Source organism: Aquila chrysaetos, chromosome 7 (assembly GCF_900496995.4).
Source record: "Aquila chrysaetos chrysaetos chromosome 7, bAquChr1.4, whole genome shotgun sequence".
Taxonomy (NCBI): domain Eukaryota; kingdom Metazoa; phylum Chordata; class Aves; order Accipitriformes; family Accipitridae; genus Aquila; species Aquila chrysaetos.
In genome coordinates this window covers 18,643,703-18,659,907 of record NC_044010.1, presented here as the reverse complement: position 1 = coordinate 18,659,907, position 16,205 = coordinate 18,643,703, and the positions used below count along the sequence as shown (strand labels likewise).

Sequence of the window (16,205 nt, the reverse complement as noted above, 5' to 3'; positions counted from 1 at the left end):
GATTGCTTAACAATTATCACAATGGGCAAAACAGACTCAATTTGGGGAAAATTAATTTAATTTATTGCTCATTAAAAACAGAGTAGGATGGTGAGAAACAAAGACAAAACTACAACACTTCACCCTTACCCCCTCCTTATATCCCAGGCTCAACTTCATTCCTTGATTCCTGACTTCTGCCTCCTCCTCCTCCCCTCCCTGAGTGGCACAGAGGGATGGGGGTTGTGGTCAGTTCATAACGCTTCGGCTCTGCTGCTCCTTCCCGTGCTCCAGCACGGGGTTCTTCCCACAGGCTGCAGTTCTTCAAGAACTGCTCCAGCATGGGTCCTCTCCATGGGGTACAGTCCATCAGGAACACACTGCTCCAGCATGGTTCCTCCACGGGCCGCAGTTCCTGCCAGAAAACCTGCTCCTGTGTGGGCTCCTCTCCTGCCAGGACCCTGCTCCTCCATGGAGTCCTCCACCAGCTGCAGCTTCCTCCAGGTCATACCCACCTGCTCTGGCATGGGGTCCTCCACGGGCTGGATACCTGCTCTACCATGGTCCTTTCCAATGACTGCAGGAAATAATTGCTCTGGCATGGGGTCCCCTAGGGCTGCAGCAGAATACCTGCTCAGATATCTGCAGCGCCTCCTCCCCCTCCTCCTTTTCTCACCTCAGGGCTTGCAGGGCTGTTTCTCACACTTTCCCCTCATTTCTTACTGATGGCTAGCACTTTGCCCCTTCTTACACAGGCTTTTCCTGAGATGCCACCATCTTGGCTGCAGGGCTCAGCTGTGCTCTGCAGTAGCTGTGTTGGAGCAGACTGGAACTGTCTGTGTCTGGGGTACTGAAAGTATGTAAAAGAAAAAGATATTTTAGACAACTTCCATTCTACAGTCCTTGCATACACAAAATTCAGAGGTTCAACTTTCAGGCTTTTAATAAAATAGTTGAATGTCATCAAAGTAGATGTTTTCCTGCTAGTATGAAAAATTATAATTTTGCAACTGTATTTTTACTGCATTAGGTTTTGTCCAGGTTCATTTCAGTATAAAAAAAACTTCCTTTGTGCTACAGTCTGACTCCAAATTACAATGCAGCTTCAACTAAGAAATTGGAAATCAATTCCTAAAATATTATATTGACGACAAATAAATGATAGCCAAGTGACAACAGGACAACCTTAAAATTTTTAGACAGAAAATCAACATAAGTGTTCGTGTACATACCAATGGAAAGCAAGCTATATTCTAGGCTTCCTGAATCATATGCAAATTCTTACTTCAGAGACCAGAATAATTTGTGCAGAGAATATTTATGGTATTCCTACTGTGTGGATCAAAATGTATAAAAATATGTGATAACCTTGAATCAGATACCTAGCTCTTTTCTATAGTAAAAAGATATCACAAAACGTAGACCTGAGAAAATCATGCATGAATATTTGTTATCTGCTATAATTTGGATCTGATAATATGGTGAAAGACAGCCCTATAGACTGTGTTGGAAGACAATAAGCAAACAAAAGGGTTGATCATTGAACATGCTGATAGTATGAGGAACAGATCAGATATTAATACTAAAAAGCATTATACATAGGATACGCACAAAGTTCCCAAAAGGTAGAGTTGGAAGGAAAATAGTTTTCCTTTTGTGTCTACCTTATCATTTTCTATTCTATTAATGTTTTCATTTTTTTCATAGTATCAGAAAGACGATAGGAAATACTTCCATCAATGATCTGTTGAAAATACCAAAGTAAATGCTACCCCCAGGTTTTGCTCCTTCCCAGATATCCAAGCTGCAGATGAGAAGTTAATATACAAAAGAATATAAATGGATGGACCTTGAGAACTGAGAGCTTTACGTGAAGACAGAACTGTAGCTGTCCCCAAATTTCATATCTGAGAGTCCAAGCAATAAAAGTGCTCAGTGTTTGGTAAATTTAAATCTGAAATGGGAATTATGTACAAGAATAAAAAGGGAAAAATGTGATTGCTATAATCCATTTTTCTTACCTTAGAAAGAGGTTTGGAAATAACAATGAGATAAGAGGAAAAGTCAATGTTTCCTTTTGTAAAAAGCTAATGGAGACAAAAATCTTAGCCATTGTGTAAAAATACTATGTTTGACCAGATCTGTACAAACTCTTTTGTTCCTCAGTAATGGAACAACATGTAGAAGGAAAGGTTTCCACAGCCAACTGGCTAATTTGAGTGATCTGAAGACTTCATATAATGCAGTTTGCATTTCTTCATAGTTCAGTGTCTCATCATTTGTCGGTGAACACACTGAGAAGAGAGCAAAAGACAGCCAGAGAAGCAGACATGGCAATCAACGTGCTCTGGCAAAGGAATGAAGGGGTACAATTAGGTAGGATTCAGAGGCTGTTAGTAAAGGCAGCAAGGCAAATTAGTAGTGTGAAAAGATGATCTATTATTCCTTAATGAACAGTGCTGCAATTATTTTCTCTCTCTTTATGGCAGGTCTTCGCACCCCACACCCCCCTTTTAATTTTGCCATAGTATTAACTGAGTGAAAGCTCTGTCAATTTTACATCTAAATAGGGCTGGTGCACTTCTGTCTTATATTTCACAGACAGAAATATGCTTGCATTCACTGTGCATTATGTGTGTGGTGACTCTGAGATGTCCAGAATCAGTAGGTCTCATTAGTCAGGTAGTAGTAGGTGCTGCCCCACCTGGACACTGCAGTCAGATTGATTCTATAGCTCACATAAAGATATGCTGGAGGACAGGAAGATTGCATGTATTTCTCTTTTCCTATTCAGCCAAAACTTGCAGGCAGAAAAATATGAGAAACCTTGTTGTTTCATTAGCCTAACATTTAAAAAATAAGGTGGAAATATAAGGAATACACGTTGGTAGGTGACCTTTTTTATTGTTCTGTAAAGTTCAGTATCTTGCGACTTGTCCTGTGAGAATGCAAATCACTAGGGAAATGCTTGCTTATTCAATATAAGCAGTAATAAGCATTAGGGTGTAGCAAAGAAAAAAAGGTGGGAAGTAAATTTTTAAATATCTTTGGGTGAAAAATGTAAGTCATTGCAAGATGGCAAAACTAATGGGTTCCACTTAGGATAGCAGAGTGAGCCTGCTGCCTGATAGCCGTTAGTGAGTCTAGGCTGATAATTCTTAGTTTAAGAAAACCATCTGGTAAGCACCATAGAAGCAAAACTGAATGCCTTGAAGCACTTGGAGCATATAGGCAATAGTGCGTAAGAGGCAAACCTATAGTTTGGGAAATAGCATTTCAAACCAAATGATTTAGACCGAGTGATTAATTTCTGTACATGCTTCAGCCTTGTAGAAACCCCAGCACAGCCTTTCCTCAAGTAATTCTGTTTAAAGAAAGAGTAAAGAAGGCTAGATCCTGTATCCTGTAACCACACTGAGAAATACTGTACTCGGTGAATAACTCATGGAATAAGACACTCAGTGGTAATCAGAACAGAGAACCTGACCTAAAGACAATCTTGGAAGTGGATACATCACTTAACCCTAATCAGAAGGAGAATCAAAGTATCAGATATGTTTATCAATAATTTTTAATCAGACAGAGAAGTATCTTACTTTGTGAGAAACCCTATAATCTTTAATGGGTTACTCACTATGAGTAAGATAACATAATATGGTTTTTATTAATTATTTTTTACTGATATATTAAAGGGATGGTGTAAGATCCACTATCAAACTGCACATACATATCTGTATTATCTATTTTCAGTATCTTTGTATTTCTTAAGAGATTATCACATGTAATACTTCACAGTTGCAAAGATTCAAAACATAAATCCCCTGCAAATTGAAAAAAAAGAACAATTTCTTATTGTTAGATTGTTTGGGGTTTTTTTGTGATGAGAGCTATCCAAGGAATGGAGGTAATGCTTTCAAAATGATGGTAGCACCCAGGCTAAAGCTGAGAAAGAAAAATCTTTCTGAAAGGGTTTAGAAATAGAAAAAAAATGTTCTATCTCTACTAAGTTTTGGGGTTTCTCAATATATACATTTGCATAACTAATATTCAATTATAAAATGCTTTAAGCATTCTTTCATCAGTGATATCATACACATCTGATGTTAAGTAAAACATATTACATGCTTTTTTCTTTTTTATGCATGGATGAACTCCCTTTCCTAGCTGCCATATACTGCAATAAGAGTTCCACTCAAAATCTTTTTCTGGGCAAGAAGGAAGACACCATATACATGGAAATAATAATTTACTGTTATTCCAATTAACATTTTAACAGTCTAATTGTTCAAATAATTAATACAGAAAAAAACTCATTCATAAGACAATTGAAATTGCCATGTGAAACTTCTTCATGTTTACCTGTTTTTTCTGGTGCTAGACTCTCTTCTCCCACGTGCCTCTGGGTCCTAAGCTTCAGTCTTCCTTAATGAGACTGGGAAAGGGAGGGACTTAGAACAGCGCATCAGCAGCATCCTGAGGTCCTCACTGGGAGGAATACGATGTCCATAGTGGCAGTTTCTTCAATTGTTGGTCCATTTGGAGTTGTTTTAAAGTGTTTTCTTAGACCTTCAGTACAAAGCCTACAGCCTTTTATTACTAACAGCAAAATTGTATTTATCAGGCTACAGAGGCGCTGTAGTTATGATATTCCAAAGAAGATTGAATGAATCCAAAATAAAAGATAGTTTAACATAAGTGCCAAGTTCAGCAGATGTTGATGAAAAAAAAAGATGCTTTATAGTCCAAGATCTCCCACAGCTTCTCCCGTTACTCCCCATGGGGATTAAGTTGTCCCTGGAGTTGCCCCATTAGGACAGAGCACATCCTCATCTGTGCTCCACAGCAAACAGCTGTGGGTACAGCTGTTTTCCATCACTGCCATTTTCCAGCTTTGTCTGCTGTTAAGGAGAGGAAAGAGGTGAAGAACTACAAATCTCTTTCTTTCCCTCTCTCAGCACTAGAGCTACAACTTCTACATTTCTTACTCAGAGTGAGAAAATAGAACTGGAGACGATCTCCTCCCTCAGTAATCAAAATAGGTAAAGCAGGTTTTATCCTTAAGGAATTCGCAGAGTGCAAACTTGTCCTCCTATAAAAGCCAGAGAGTCGTTTTAATTCCCCTATGAAAAGACACAACAGGTAATCATGTTCCAGCCCAGCTCAGACAAAACTTAGCAGTCTCATGCTCTTTTTTTTTACAGTGTACAGGGTTACTTCTGTTAATAAATCATTAAGGACTCAAAAAAAGAGGAAGGACATACATATTAGACTTACTTATTTCAAGCCAGAAAACATGGAATCCTTTAGGCATTCAATAGAGAATCATTGAGTAAGCAAATTTTCTAATACTTGTTCAGTTTAGTTTCTCTCTTTTTCCTTTGGAGACCACAGTTCAGCACAGTATATTTACTGGATTCTGTTTTGGATGTCACAGTAATATGATGGCCCATTCATAAAACTAGGGCAAAAGGCAGACTTCCATATTGATCCAGCCTCTCTTGATTAAAATTTACTTTCTAGCTGACTGTGATTTGCAAATTCATCTGTGCTATTTACTCCATCTTCCAGATCAGGGCAGAATGCATTGAATAAAATGAATTTTAATGCATATGCTTTAAGTATCCATCTACACTTCACCCCACATTAGAGTTCACTTTATTCATTGTCTTTCATCTAGTTTTTCCTCTGTGTAATAGCAATCATATTCAACTGAATGCGGATCCTTTTTGTAAGTTTTTCAAAGGCATGATCATACTTTACCAAAATGCAAATATATCCACTGCATATCCTTCATCCACTAATTTTGTAAGTCTATCAAAAAAGCAATCAGGTTTGAGTGGCATGACATGGTTTTTTTCTTTCCTTTTTGTTTATACTCATGCTGATTTAAAAAAATTAATGTTTTTCATTACAGCACTGAGATAATTCAATATAATGAAACGAGTACCCTATAATAATGAAATACAGAATAAATACAAAATGTAAGAATTAGAACTTCATCTAAAAGTTGTGGGTAGCATTCAAATATTTCATTATACTATATATACATTTGTTTAGAAAAGCAAACTAAATAATGCCATGTATAAAGAAATTACCTAATAACAAAGATGTACTGAGCTGATCAATGCTTTTTATTCTCACGGTATTGTTCATCTGTTCTCCCCTTCTAAGCCTGTGGGTTATAATGCTTTTGAACAGACATTTTTCTGACATTGCCGTATAACAAATGAAAGGGTTGTCCAAGCAAAATGAATGTGACCTATGCATTTTCTAAAATCTTTTAATATTTATTCTTTTACTTTCAGGTGTTTGGCACCACGAAGATTTTACAACCAGGTGTAACCATTCTGTATAAAGCAGGCCACAAATTTTTTCAACAGTTCCTGCAGAGAAAGAATTGTTCTTCTCTCCATGTAACTGGGAGATACAAAGTTCAATAACTTGCAGGTGAACTAGAGTATATCTTTTCAACACATATACAATCTTAATTGTAAAACAACAGATTAATTAGTCCCTTGGTAATCTGCTTCAGTGGAATATAACCTTCGTTTTGTACAGCTGAAAATTATGCCCAATTTGATTGTTTTCAGACTTCAGTTTTCAGCTATGGGTCTTGGTTTTTTACTTTATCTGGCAGTTTATTTAGCCTCCAGTGGTCAATATCTTATTCCATCATGGATATTTATAACCCATGATCAACTCTTCTCTTAAACTTCTCTGCACTAAGCAAGAACTACTGAAGTCTTTCAGTATGAGGTAAATTTTCCAAATCTTACCTCTAGTTCTTTTGAGCATTTTCCTATTATTGACAGCTCTTTTTATCTCAATGCATTCACCATTTGTCATATATATTCCTGGCCAGGTATTGAAGCCTGGGCTGGTTGTTTAAAGCAACTGTTGGAGTAGCTAATATTATTACATGAAGCTTTGACTGTATGAATTGCTTCAGAGGGCTGCTAATTATTGTCACATATGCTGCAGCATTCAAAACATGAATGTGAATGTTCTTGGAGCATTTCTTCTCCTTGCAAGGCCTCATATGAGACCCAGAGCTGCAAAGAGATCTTTGGGTTTATCTTTTGCTTGATTGAAGAAGAACAGAATAGTTAGAAGACAGAATTGTGTGGGAGATAAAATGGAAAAAAAGTATTAGTAATTTGCAGTTGTCATCCATAGCAACAAGATGAGCTGACAGTGCCAGGGCTGCAACTGATCTCTCCTTTCATTGATGAGGAGTAACAGTGCTGCTTAAATGTCGGGCATAATGATCACTGAACAATGCATTAACACTACCTTAGTATCTACTGCCTCAACTTCGCAGTTTCAGGTAGGTATCTCCATACTGGTTACACTTCATGATTGTCTATGGAAAGGAAATGAGTGAAATACTAGGAGTTTCTGTAGTAATTTAATGTGTGGAAATTTTTATAATGGAGTTCGAATGCACTTTTCTTCTTTGGACTAAATTTTGGGGTCTGTTCTGGTAATGGCCTTTAGTGGATCAGGCTGTAAGGAAAGTGTAGACAGAAGCATTGTTGCTCCCAGCTTACAAAGGACATCCTATGAAAGATTGAATACTGCAGTTTAATTTTTATTCATTTATTTTCTTTACAAGGAAAGCCACTTACTTGAATTCTTGAATAGTGCATGTAATATTTATTAAGAGTATACCAGAAAAAGGAAATTAGACTGGTAAGAACAGAAAAGCTTAGCTGCAAACCCCAATGTAAGTACATTAACCACCTCAGCAGTTTCAAGTAAATCCTTTTTATTTGAAAATATCTAAATGAGGCTTCCACATATACATCTTGGTTTAGTTTTGGGGTTTTTTTTTTGGTGTTTTTTTTTTTGTTTTGTTTTTTTTTTGTTTTTTTTAACAGATTGTAGAATAGGACAGGTTTCAAATTGAGATAAAGCACTGCTTTTTTTGGATTTTGAGTAGCAAGTCTGTCCCACCGTGGATGGAAGACAACTGTTGAATTGCTGCAACTAACAACAATAAACTCAAGCCTTAATCTGAGAGTTCTTCTGAGAAAAAACTAGAAGCTGGACTTCTGTAATGCAGGAGATTGGACTACATGACCTTGAGATCCCTTCCAACCTAAATTATTATATGATTCTATAAAAAAGGACATAGTGCAGCATTTAGCACTAGCTAAACTAGGTAAGTGTACTCATAGACGTAGACATGGAATTTTATGCAGTTACTTGCTTTACATTTTGAAATACTGGCAATTCAAATTACAACACAGAGGGTGATTTTTATTTTAAAATAAATTATGCATTTAGGACCCCAAATTTGCATTGATAGAAATCTGGATGGACTCAAATATTATATGTAAGTGGTTTCATTTTCTTTTCCTATATAAAAATAAACACAGAAATCTCTGTAAGGTCATATTACAACACTGTGGCAAAGAAAAAGACCTTCAAAGCAGCACTGATGGTGTTTACATTTACTTAGCCCATACAATCCTCACATGAGATTCAGGGCCTTATTTCTTCCTTTAAACCACAGCAAAGTAGAATGGGAGTGGAAGTCTCAAAATCTTATTGATTTTTAAGACTGTAGTAAAGGATATGGTAGGGAACCACCTTGTAATTGTTACAAGTCACTTAATCAAACAATAATGTTCTGTTGTTTAAATGTGTTCATTAGCCAAGCACCTTGGAGGAGCAAAGTGTATGTGTAACTGCCCTGCTGGGAATGGCAGCCTGGCCCCACTCTGTTAGGAAAGTTGTCAATGCTTATCCAATACCATGAGTCACAAAAAAAGAAAACGCTGTAAATTTTCTTCAAAGGATGGATTTCATTAATTAACAGCAGGTGACTGCAAAAGTTTGGAGCAGCAGATCTTCCTTGAGACAACAACATTAATAAAGATATAATGCAGTTCACTAGACAGCAAAGGTTGTTTCTATATATTGATATAATAATTGCAAGTACAACCACTAATGTTAACTGGGCTGCCAGGGAGTAGCAGAAGCCACATGCAGCTGTGGACACCTGCAGCATCCACCACCCCTGCTGGACCCCAAACCCCTGGCTGGCTGCTGTTTTTTCCTAGCCACCCACATTTGCAGTGCCTGGCAGACCAAAAGCCAGCAAGAGCTAAAGCTCCTTTTGCAGCTCTCTTGGACTTGGCTGGTTTGGGGCATTCTCAGGAGTTACTGGAAACCTATCACTCTGGAGCACTACTGTACTATGCAAAGGAAAAATGGATTTCAAGCTGCGTGCACACTCCCCTAAGAGCCTGACGTACCTAACTTCAGAGCTTGGCTGCAAGTCTGCAGGTGACTACCTGCTCAGTTTCAACGTTGCAGCACTGTCGCAGCAGCAGCTAGATTGTGCAGGGATGACAGCAGGCATGTTTTAGGCAGAATCCATGCGTTGGCTACCAAATTTCTTATCTGCTTTGCTGCTGAGCTCACCTACCCTTTCTGTCTTACTCCAGGCTTCTGTTCAGTTTGTATGGGAGGAGAGTCTGCTATCAAACACAGACTCAGGATTACAGCACAGACCTATCCATTGGGTTCAGTGTCCGGAACAAAAGAAAGCAACTTTCTTCCAAAGGCAGTATGAAATCCCTGCTTTTCAGAATAGAGAGAGAGGAAAAAAAAAAAAAAACAACCAAAAAACGAAAAGAAAACAAACACACACTTGTTTTCACAAGCTCATCTCTCTCTTATAAGATATTTTTGCAGTAAGGTAGCATCTTTGTCTGTGTCTATTTATCCTAATGTTTTCAAATATTGCTCATCATCAAGGAATCTGAGTCGTACCGTACTTAATTTTTGGAAAAAAAGAAATTGTTATGTTTCACTTATATTTTTGAAGAACATGAACTAACAGAGTATTGCAGATCAATACCAAGTAGAAAACATAGAAAGGAATATTGAAATATTAACGCACTTTATTAGCTTTTTGTATTCCTCCTTTTAACTGAAATCTGGAATTTAGCTTGAATTTGTACTATAGTTTGGTCTTTAAGACTAGATGATACATAGTCCTTACAATCTATAAACAGAGTATTTCCTGAATACACGATAGTGACAGAAGCCAAAGACAGAATTTGAATTTGTGTGGGAATCTCTGTGGCAAGTGGAACTCAGTTCCCTACAATCACAGGTAGGTAAAAAAAAATTTAAAAAAAAAAAAAAAAAGGCATTACATTATTCTAGACTACAAAGCAACATGAAAAGCATGAAACTCAGATAGTCTTGTGTTGACCTGAAGAGGTATATATATGTTCAAAATTTAACTCTCACCTGGATCTTAATTAACAGTTCTGGATTTTCCTTTGTATGGAAAACAGTATTTCCATATACTCCATCTTCAAATAAGTGAACACCCAGTACTGTATATTTCTCATTTAAATATCAACTAAAATGTTTTGTTTTTAAAGTACTGAGACACTACATTTTGAGACCTTTGAAAATCCTTGCTATACTTAAGGCTGCTCAGCATAGAGCTCTTGAAAATCCAGTTGTAATTTTGGGTGCTGAACCTTCGAAAAATCAATCATTGTGCAATTCCAAAAATATAGGTCTAGATAGGCAATAAACCTAAAAAAATCCCCACCCTGTATATTAAATATACGTTCATTAGTGACTTAAAATGTGAAAAGCAACAGTTTCTCCTTTCTTATCTTAAAACTGGAAAATCTTATATTGGAAGTAAAAAGAACAGGTGGTAAAATATAATGGAGTGAAATAAATGCTAAAGCTATTCTAGTCACTAATTAACCTTGTCTCACTCGATAACAAGCTCAAGAACATTTCCTGCTTTCCTGTACACATACACATAAAAATTACATAGTAGAGGGTTTGAATGAGTTTGGGCTAATTTTTCAAGTTCATTATATTCCAGATTGAAAGGTCTTTTCTTGAAAAAGAAAAAGAAATAATGTCAAATTAGGGGCTATATTTGTTCATGGTGTGGGTTTTTAACACAGTATTTTTAGAATTACTGAGTAGTGTTTCTTAAGGATGTATCCTAAAGTAACAGGAGTGTCATGTGCCTTGCCTAGTCCAAGATGTACCTCACAAAATGCATGCATGCCATTGGCTTGAACCTTTCATTGCAGTATACATTTCTGCTTAGATACATGAAAAGCAAGTATGCAAAGTAAAAAGCCCCTTTTCCAAGACTGCTGTTAGACTGACATTTTGCTTTGCTCCAAATAGGTCAGAAAGAGATGATGATAAGACATATCTTAGTACTTCTGCCCATCTCCCCCTAACTTTGAATATATGTGAAAGTACAGAATATAAATGTGTTGAACTAAAAATTAGCTTGCTACAAACAAAATTTAGCTGCCATATATATTCTGAAGAAACCAAAGGGTTTGAGGCATTAAACAAAGTTGTATAAAACCTTGTTTCAAATTCTATTCTTAAACTTTTCAGGAGCAAGTTATAATTTGCCAAAATTATTTTTAATTAAAGAAATTCACAAATTAATTCCTGTAATTATTACTAGCTCTATAAATTGTTTAGAAGCTTTAATTATGAACATTTAATATTCAAAATTCAAGCTGAATTGTGATTACATATGGTCCTATTTCTGCTCCTCTGCTGGATGAAAATAGCACTTGGAATGAAGGATTTCAGAGTATTAAGAATACACATGCATAAGAGTTAAAAACTATCAAATTGCCTAATATTTACCTAAAACTCACAGTTTCTTCTTGCTTAACACCCTGTTACAGCTAGGGAACACTGATGACAGAGGGAAAAAACTATAGAAATTTGGAAAGAAGTGAAAAGAGTTGGATAAGAAGTGAAAGTAAAGGCAAGAGATTTTAAGACTGAAAACTAAATACATGGTGCGTGTGTGTGTGCAAGTTTGTGTGTTTTATATATTTATGTTTCTGTACATCTGTACATACAAAGACACAACTGTTGACATAAATTTGACCAGTTGTTAGCTCTGTCAACTTTAACCTAACTTTTGTTGCTGTTACATAAGTGCTTTGTGGCTGTAAGTGCTTTCATAATTTCATCATTTTCATTACACTTAATAGAGATTTGTCCCAGGTTAGTGGTATATGGCAATGGGCTGAGGTGATGAAACTTTACTTTATACAGAACACATAAAGAAAAGGGCTATATGCTATATTTTCTAGGACTGCAATGGCATTGATACAGGATCAAGCTCGATGTGCTAACACGGATTACCTGCTTCCCTCTGATCAGTTCCTGTGATGGAGTTTGTGGATTGAGAAAGTACTCTCTCAGTAAAACCTACTGAGGAGCGGCCAGAGAAGTCTATGATTTACACCCACACACTTCTACCAAACAACTTCAGAAAAGTTTAACTAGAAAGCAATTGCACTGCTCTCGTAAAAAAACCAAAAAAACAACCCACAACCAAAAACTAAAGACCCACTGAAGCTTGTAATATTCTATAGGGAAATGAAATCCATTTACTTCCCACTGTGTGTATGAATCAAGACAGTGCAGTTCACTAAGGAATGTCCAATTACACAGGCACCTTTACCCTTTTTGAGTCTATATTCTAGAAAAAGACAGGGAGATGGGCAGAAAAAGGAAGACTTAATACCATCTCATTCATGATAGTTTTCTGTATTTCATTTCCCAGCTAATTAACCTTTTACTGCAGAAAAAGTTCTACATTAAGAAGCACAGCATAACAATCAAACAACTCACCATTACTGAAAGACTGCTTCTAATTTAAAGTATTTCCATTCTTTAGAAAAAAACCTCCTAAGTTTCATAAAAAATATTTCTGTATAGCCTGCTTCCTCATCACCTAAAAAAAAAATCATACACATATGCAGAATTTAAACTTAGAAGTATTTTTTAATTTCAATTTCTATTTTTTAACGTCAAAAATGTTTGTCTCTCAGCAATATAGAAAGATAATTTAGAAAGATAATATTTTTTCATGTTAAAAATTGTGAACAATATATGAAGGGAGTTTATTATGTTCACACTTGTTATATATATTTAACTATACATGCATAATCTGGTAAGTGTCATTTTAAAGAAATAGTACTTAAAATGTATAGAAAGCATATGTACACATACAGGGTCTCCCTCTATATGCACCCACCCATACCTACACCTTGTTTACCTATAAATGCACATATGTGTATATATATTACAAACGTACATACCTTCTGTGTAAAATTATATATGAGAACATATATACGTGTAAATGGATGTGTAGATATGCATTGTCTTTCATTCACTGAACAAAAAGTGAATGAGATGAAGTACCGTATCTTTCTCAGTCACAGACTGCCTAGAAGTCTTTGTACACGGTCATCATCTCTGCATTACCAGAACACTTGGACAGTTGACTCTAAATATAATCTAACTTAAAGAACATATAAGAAAAGTCACTCTCAGAACTAGCCCCTCCTCAACATACTTCTAAAGTGGCCACTCACTGAAAGAGAAATTTCTCCTTGGTGAGATGCTTTACTGCTGCTTTCATTTACCTGACAATCTATTTTGAAGACTTCCTTAGTGACAGATATTCAAAAACTCCTTAACATGAATATCCTTCATTTAAAATCAGTCAGCTAAAAACCTATAAAATGCATCATTTTAATAGTTTGAAAAATCATAGTCACTATTATACAAGAAGTTGGTATAACCAGTTATGCTTATTAAATGGATAACATGTTATGGTTGAAAGATTCAAATAGACTCATTATGCTGAAAACATTTCTGGAAATAGATCTCTCCCCCCCCCCCCCCCCACATTTCTGCATTTTTAGAAATGATATTTCTTTTCCACATTTCAAATGTTACATCTAACAGACAAGTATATTTATGTGCAAATTTCAAAATGATTGAAATTGCCACTTCACAGCCAAAGAACCCTATTAATGACAAGTACTCTAACAAATTGTTCCTGATACCTTTTTTGCTATGCGCCCAAAGCCAAGCTCCTCGGTGCATCACATTGCCCATTTCACTGCTGCAAGGGACACAGCCTATACATGGCCAGTTTATATATAAAGGAAGACAACTTAAATTAGCTGACACTGTTATTATGCAATACATATATCATCATCTGTAGATACCTTTCTCAACTCCTGCTAAGTCACAAGAAGGACTTTGCTGACTTTGGGAGCTGAAGCAGGTCTACAGTGCCCTTCAGGCAGTAAAGACATGGGCCGTGCAGTTTTATATGGAGGGACAGCTTTAAACACAGGCAGTTCTCTAGAAAATCTTTCCTTATGCAAGTGCTCAGGCCTATCATGAAACATTATGAGGCATAAGCTTGGAGATCAGAACACGTACACAAAAGATGCAGCAGCATCAAGTCTGTCAGGCACAGTGTGAAAGTAGATTGACCGTTCTCTCCATGACACCTATGCTACAAGAAAAAGAAAGATAGGAATTCTCTAGACCTTGTGCTATGCCAATAGAGTAAAGTAACATTGCAACAGCACCAATTGGTGGCAGAAGATACTGTTCATCATCTTACTTGCCCTTCTTCAGCATCTACATAACTAGTAGAAACTCCATGATAATTCATTTTGTTCTATGTCAATGCCTAGGAAATCTCCTACAAATTCACTTTGTGATCCAGTAGTTTTTTTACTTTATGGATTACATTCAGAATACTGGAAGATATGAACCCCATAGTTTGAAGATAGGGTACATATATGAGAGCAATAGAGCTCTCTCAGTACCTCATGAAATCAGTAGGGACTTAAGCATCTTTCAGGACCTAGCTCTGTCATTTCTTGCAGAGGAAAATGAGATAAAAGGCTACTGTAAGAAAATAATTGATACTATTCCTCTAGAAGTCTCTGTAAGGATACTGAGGGAATATGCTGACTGTGGAATCTGAGTCTGCTACACTGAAGCTTCATAAATGCAAGATTTTATACCAGGACAGTCAATTGCCAGGTATTATTACCAAGCTAGCTTTTTTAAAAACTGATGCTTAATGAATGTTAATGAGGAGAACATGATTATTCTTCTATTAGAGGCCTCTGAGATCTGGTTGGGAAAGACATCAAAAGGGTAAGTTTTATTTTTAAAAAATATAAAAACTGTGAGATTAGCTTCTAAATTACTGTGTTCTAACTCACTTTAATTGATTCTCTTATTTGGACTTGTTTGAAGTTTGACATCAGAACCCCAGTGGAAACGTAGCCATGGCTTTAAGTACCAGTTTGGCCTATGTGCTACTGCACAAAATCTTGCTTGTCTTGAAATACATATATAAGGCCTAAAATTCTGATAATAAATAATAAAAAAAAAATCTAGTTGGTGCCATGAAAATACTGAATTCATTAATGAACAATTTTCAAATTATAATTTGAAGTGTATGAGCACATAAGATAGGAAGACTGAAATTTTCTTAAGCTCTGCAGAATTTTCTTTCTGACAGAGGTATCATGAATTCTCTTTTGTTATGATGAACCAGAACAAACATTTTTAAGATATTGGTGCTTCCCATGGAACAGAAGTTTGACTAGTTCTACCCAGAAGGAGGTGTGATGATTTAAAATGGGGTTACTTATCATTATGAAAGTCTATGCTAACAAATAGACATCTCAACATCTAGTTTAAAATCTCTGCCTCCACACTAGAATAAAGTGAGAAAATACAGATGCTGGAAAATGGAATTGTACCACTGAAACAAGAACATCCTGGAAGGAAAAATATTTCTGAAAATATTTAATCTTAAACAGGAATGTTCTCAACTTAAAATAAAACAGGCTTCTTGTCTTACAGAGGTTTAGAAGGATGTTCACACAGTATTTAGGTGTTGATTGGTAAATGACTTTGAAATTTCTGAATAAAACTTGTTAGTAAATTCATATTGGACTCTTGGACTGAAAAACAAAACCAAACAAACAAACAAAAGCAAAAATCAACCAACCAACTAACCAACCAACAAAAAAAAACCCTACCCAAGCAATTAATTCTAAGCAAAGTATGTAAAATGAATAGTTCTGTTATGGACTAGGTCTAAGTGTGACCTGAACTTTACATTTCTGGATAATATATTTGTCCTCTATCTTCCCTAAAGGATGGAGCACATGTCTCCTAATAGGGGAAGTTTCGTATTATAAAAGGCAATGTGATCTTGTGGTGTAATCACTCAAAGTGAACACAAGATCTGATTCAGCTTCCTGCTGCATTTAGGGAAGCACTGAAAGGAATGCAAAAACATAAAGAAAAACCATTTCCTTCCCATGTCCTTTTGTCCCTGAAGCTTACTACATCAT

The 16,205-nt window shown here is 36.2% G+C and overlaps 1 long non-coding RNA gene across 1 annotated transcript; it reads right to left on the bottom strand.

The window, feature by feature from the left end:
- Positions 1-265: 265 nt before the first annotated feature.
- Positions 266-13,937, bottom strand: LOC115344163. Its single transcript, XR_003924459.2, has 4 exons — positions 13,875-13,937; positions 4,339-4,411; positions 656-829; positions 266-556 (listed from the first exon to the last, which is right to left on the bottom strand). It is a non-coding gene; the product is annotated as an uncharacterized LOC115344163 (long non-coding RNA).
- Between the last annotated feature and the right edge of the window lie 2,268 nt (positions 13,938-16,205).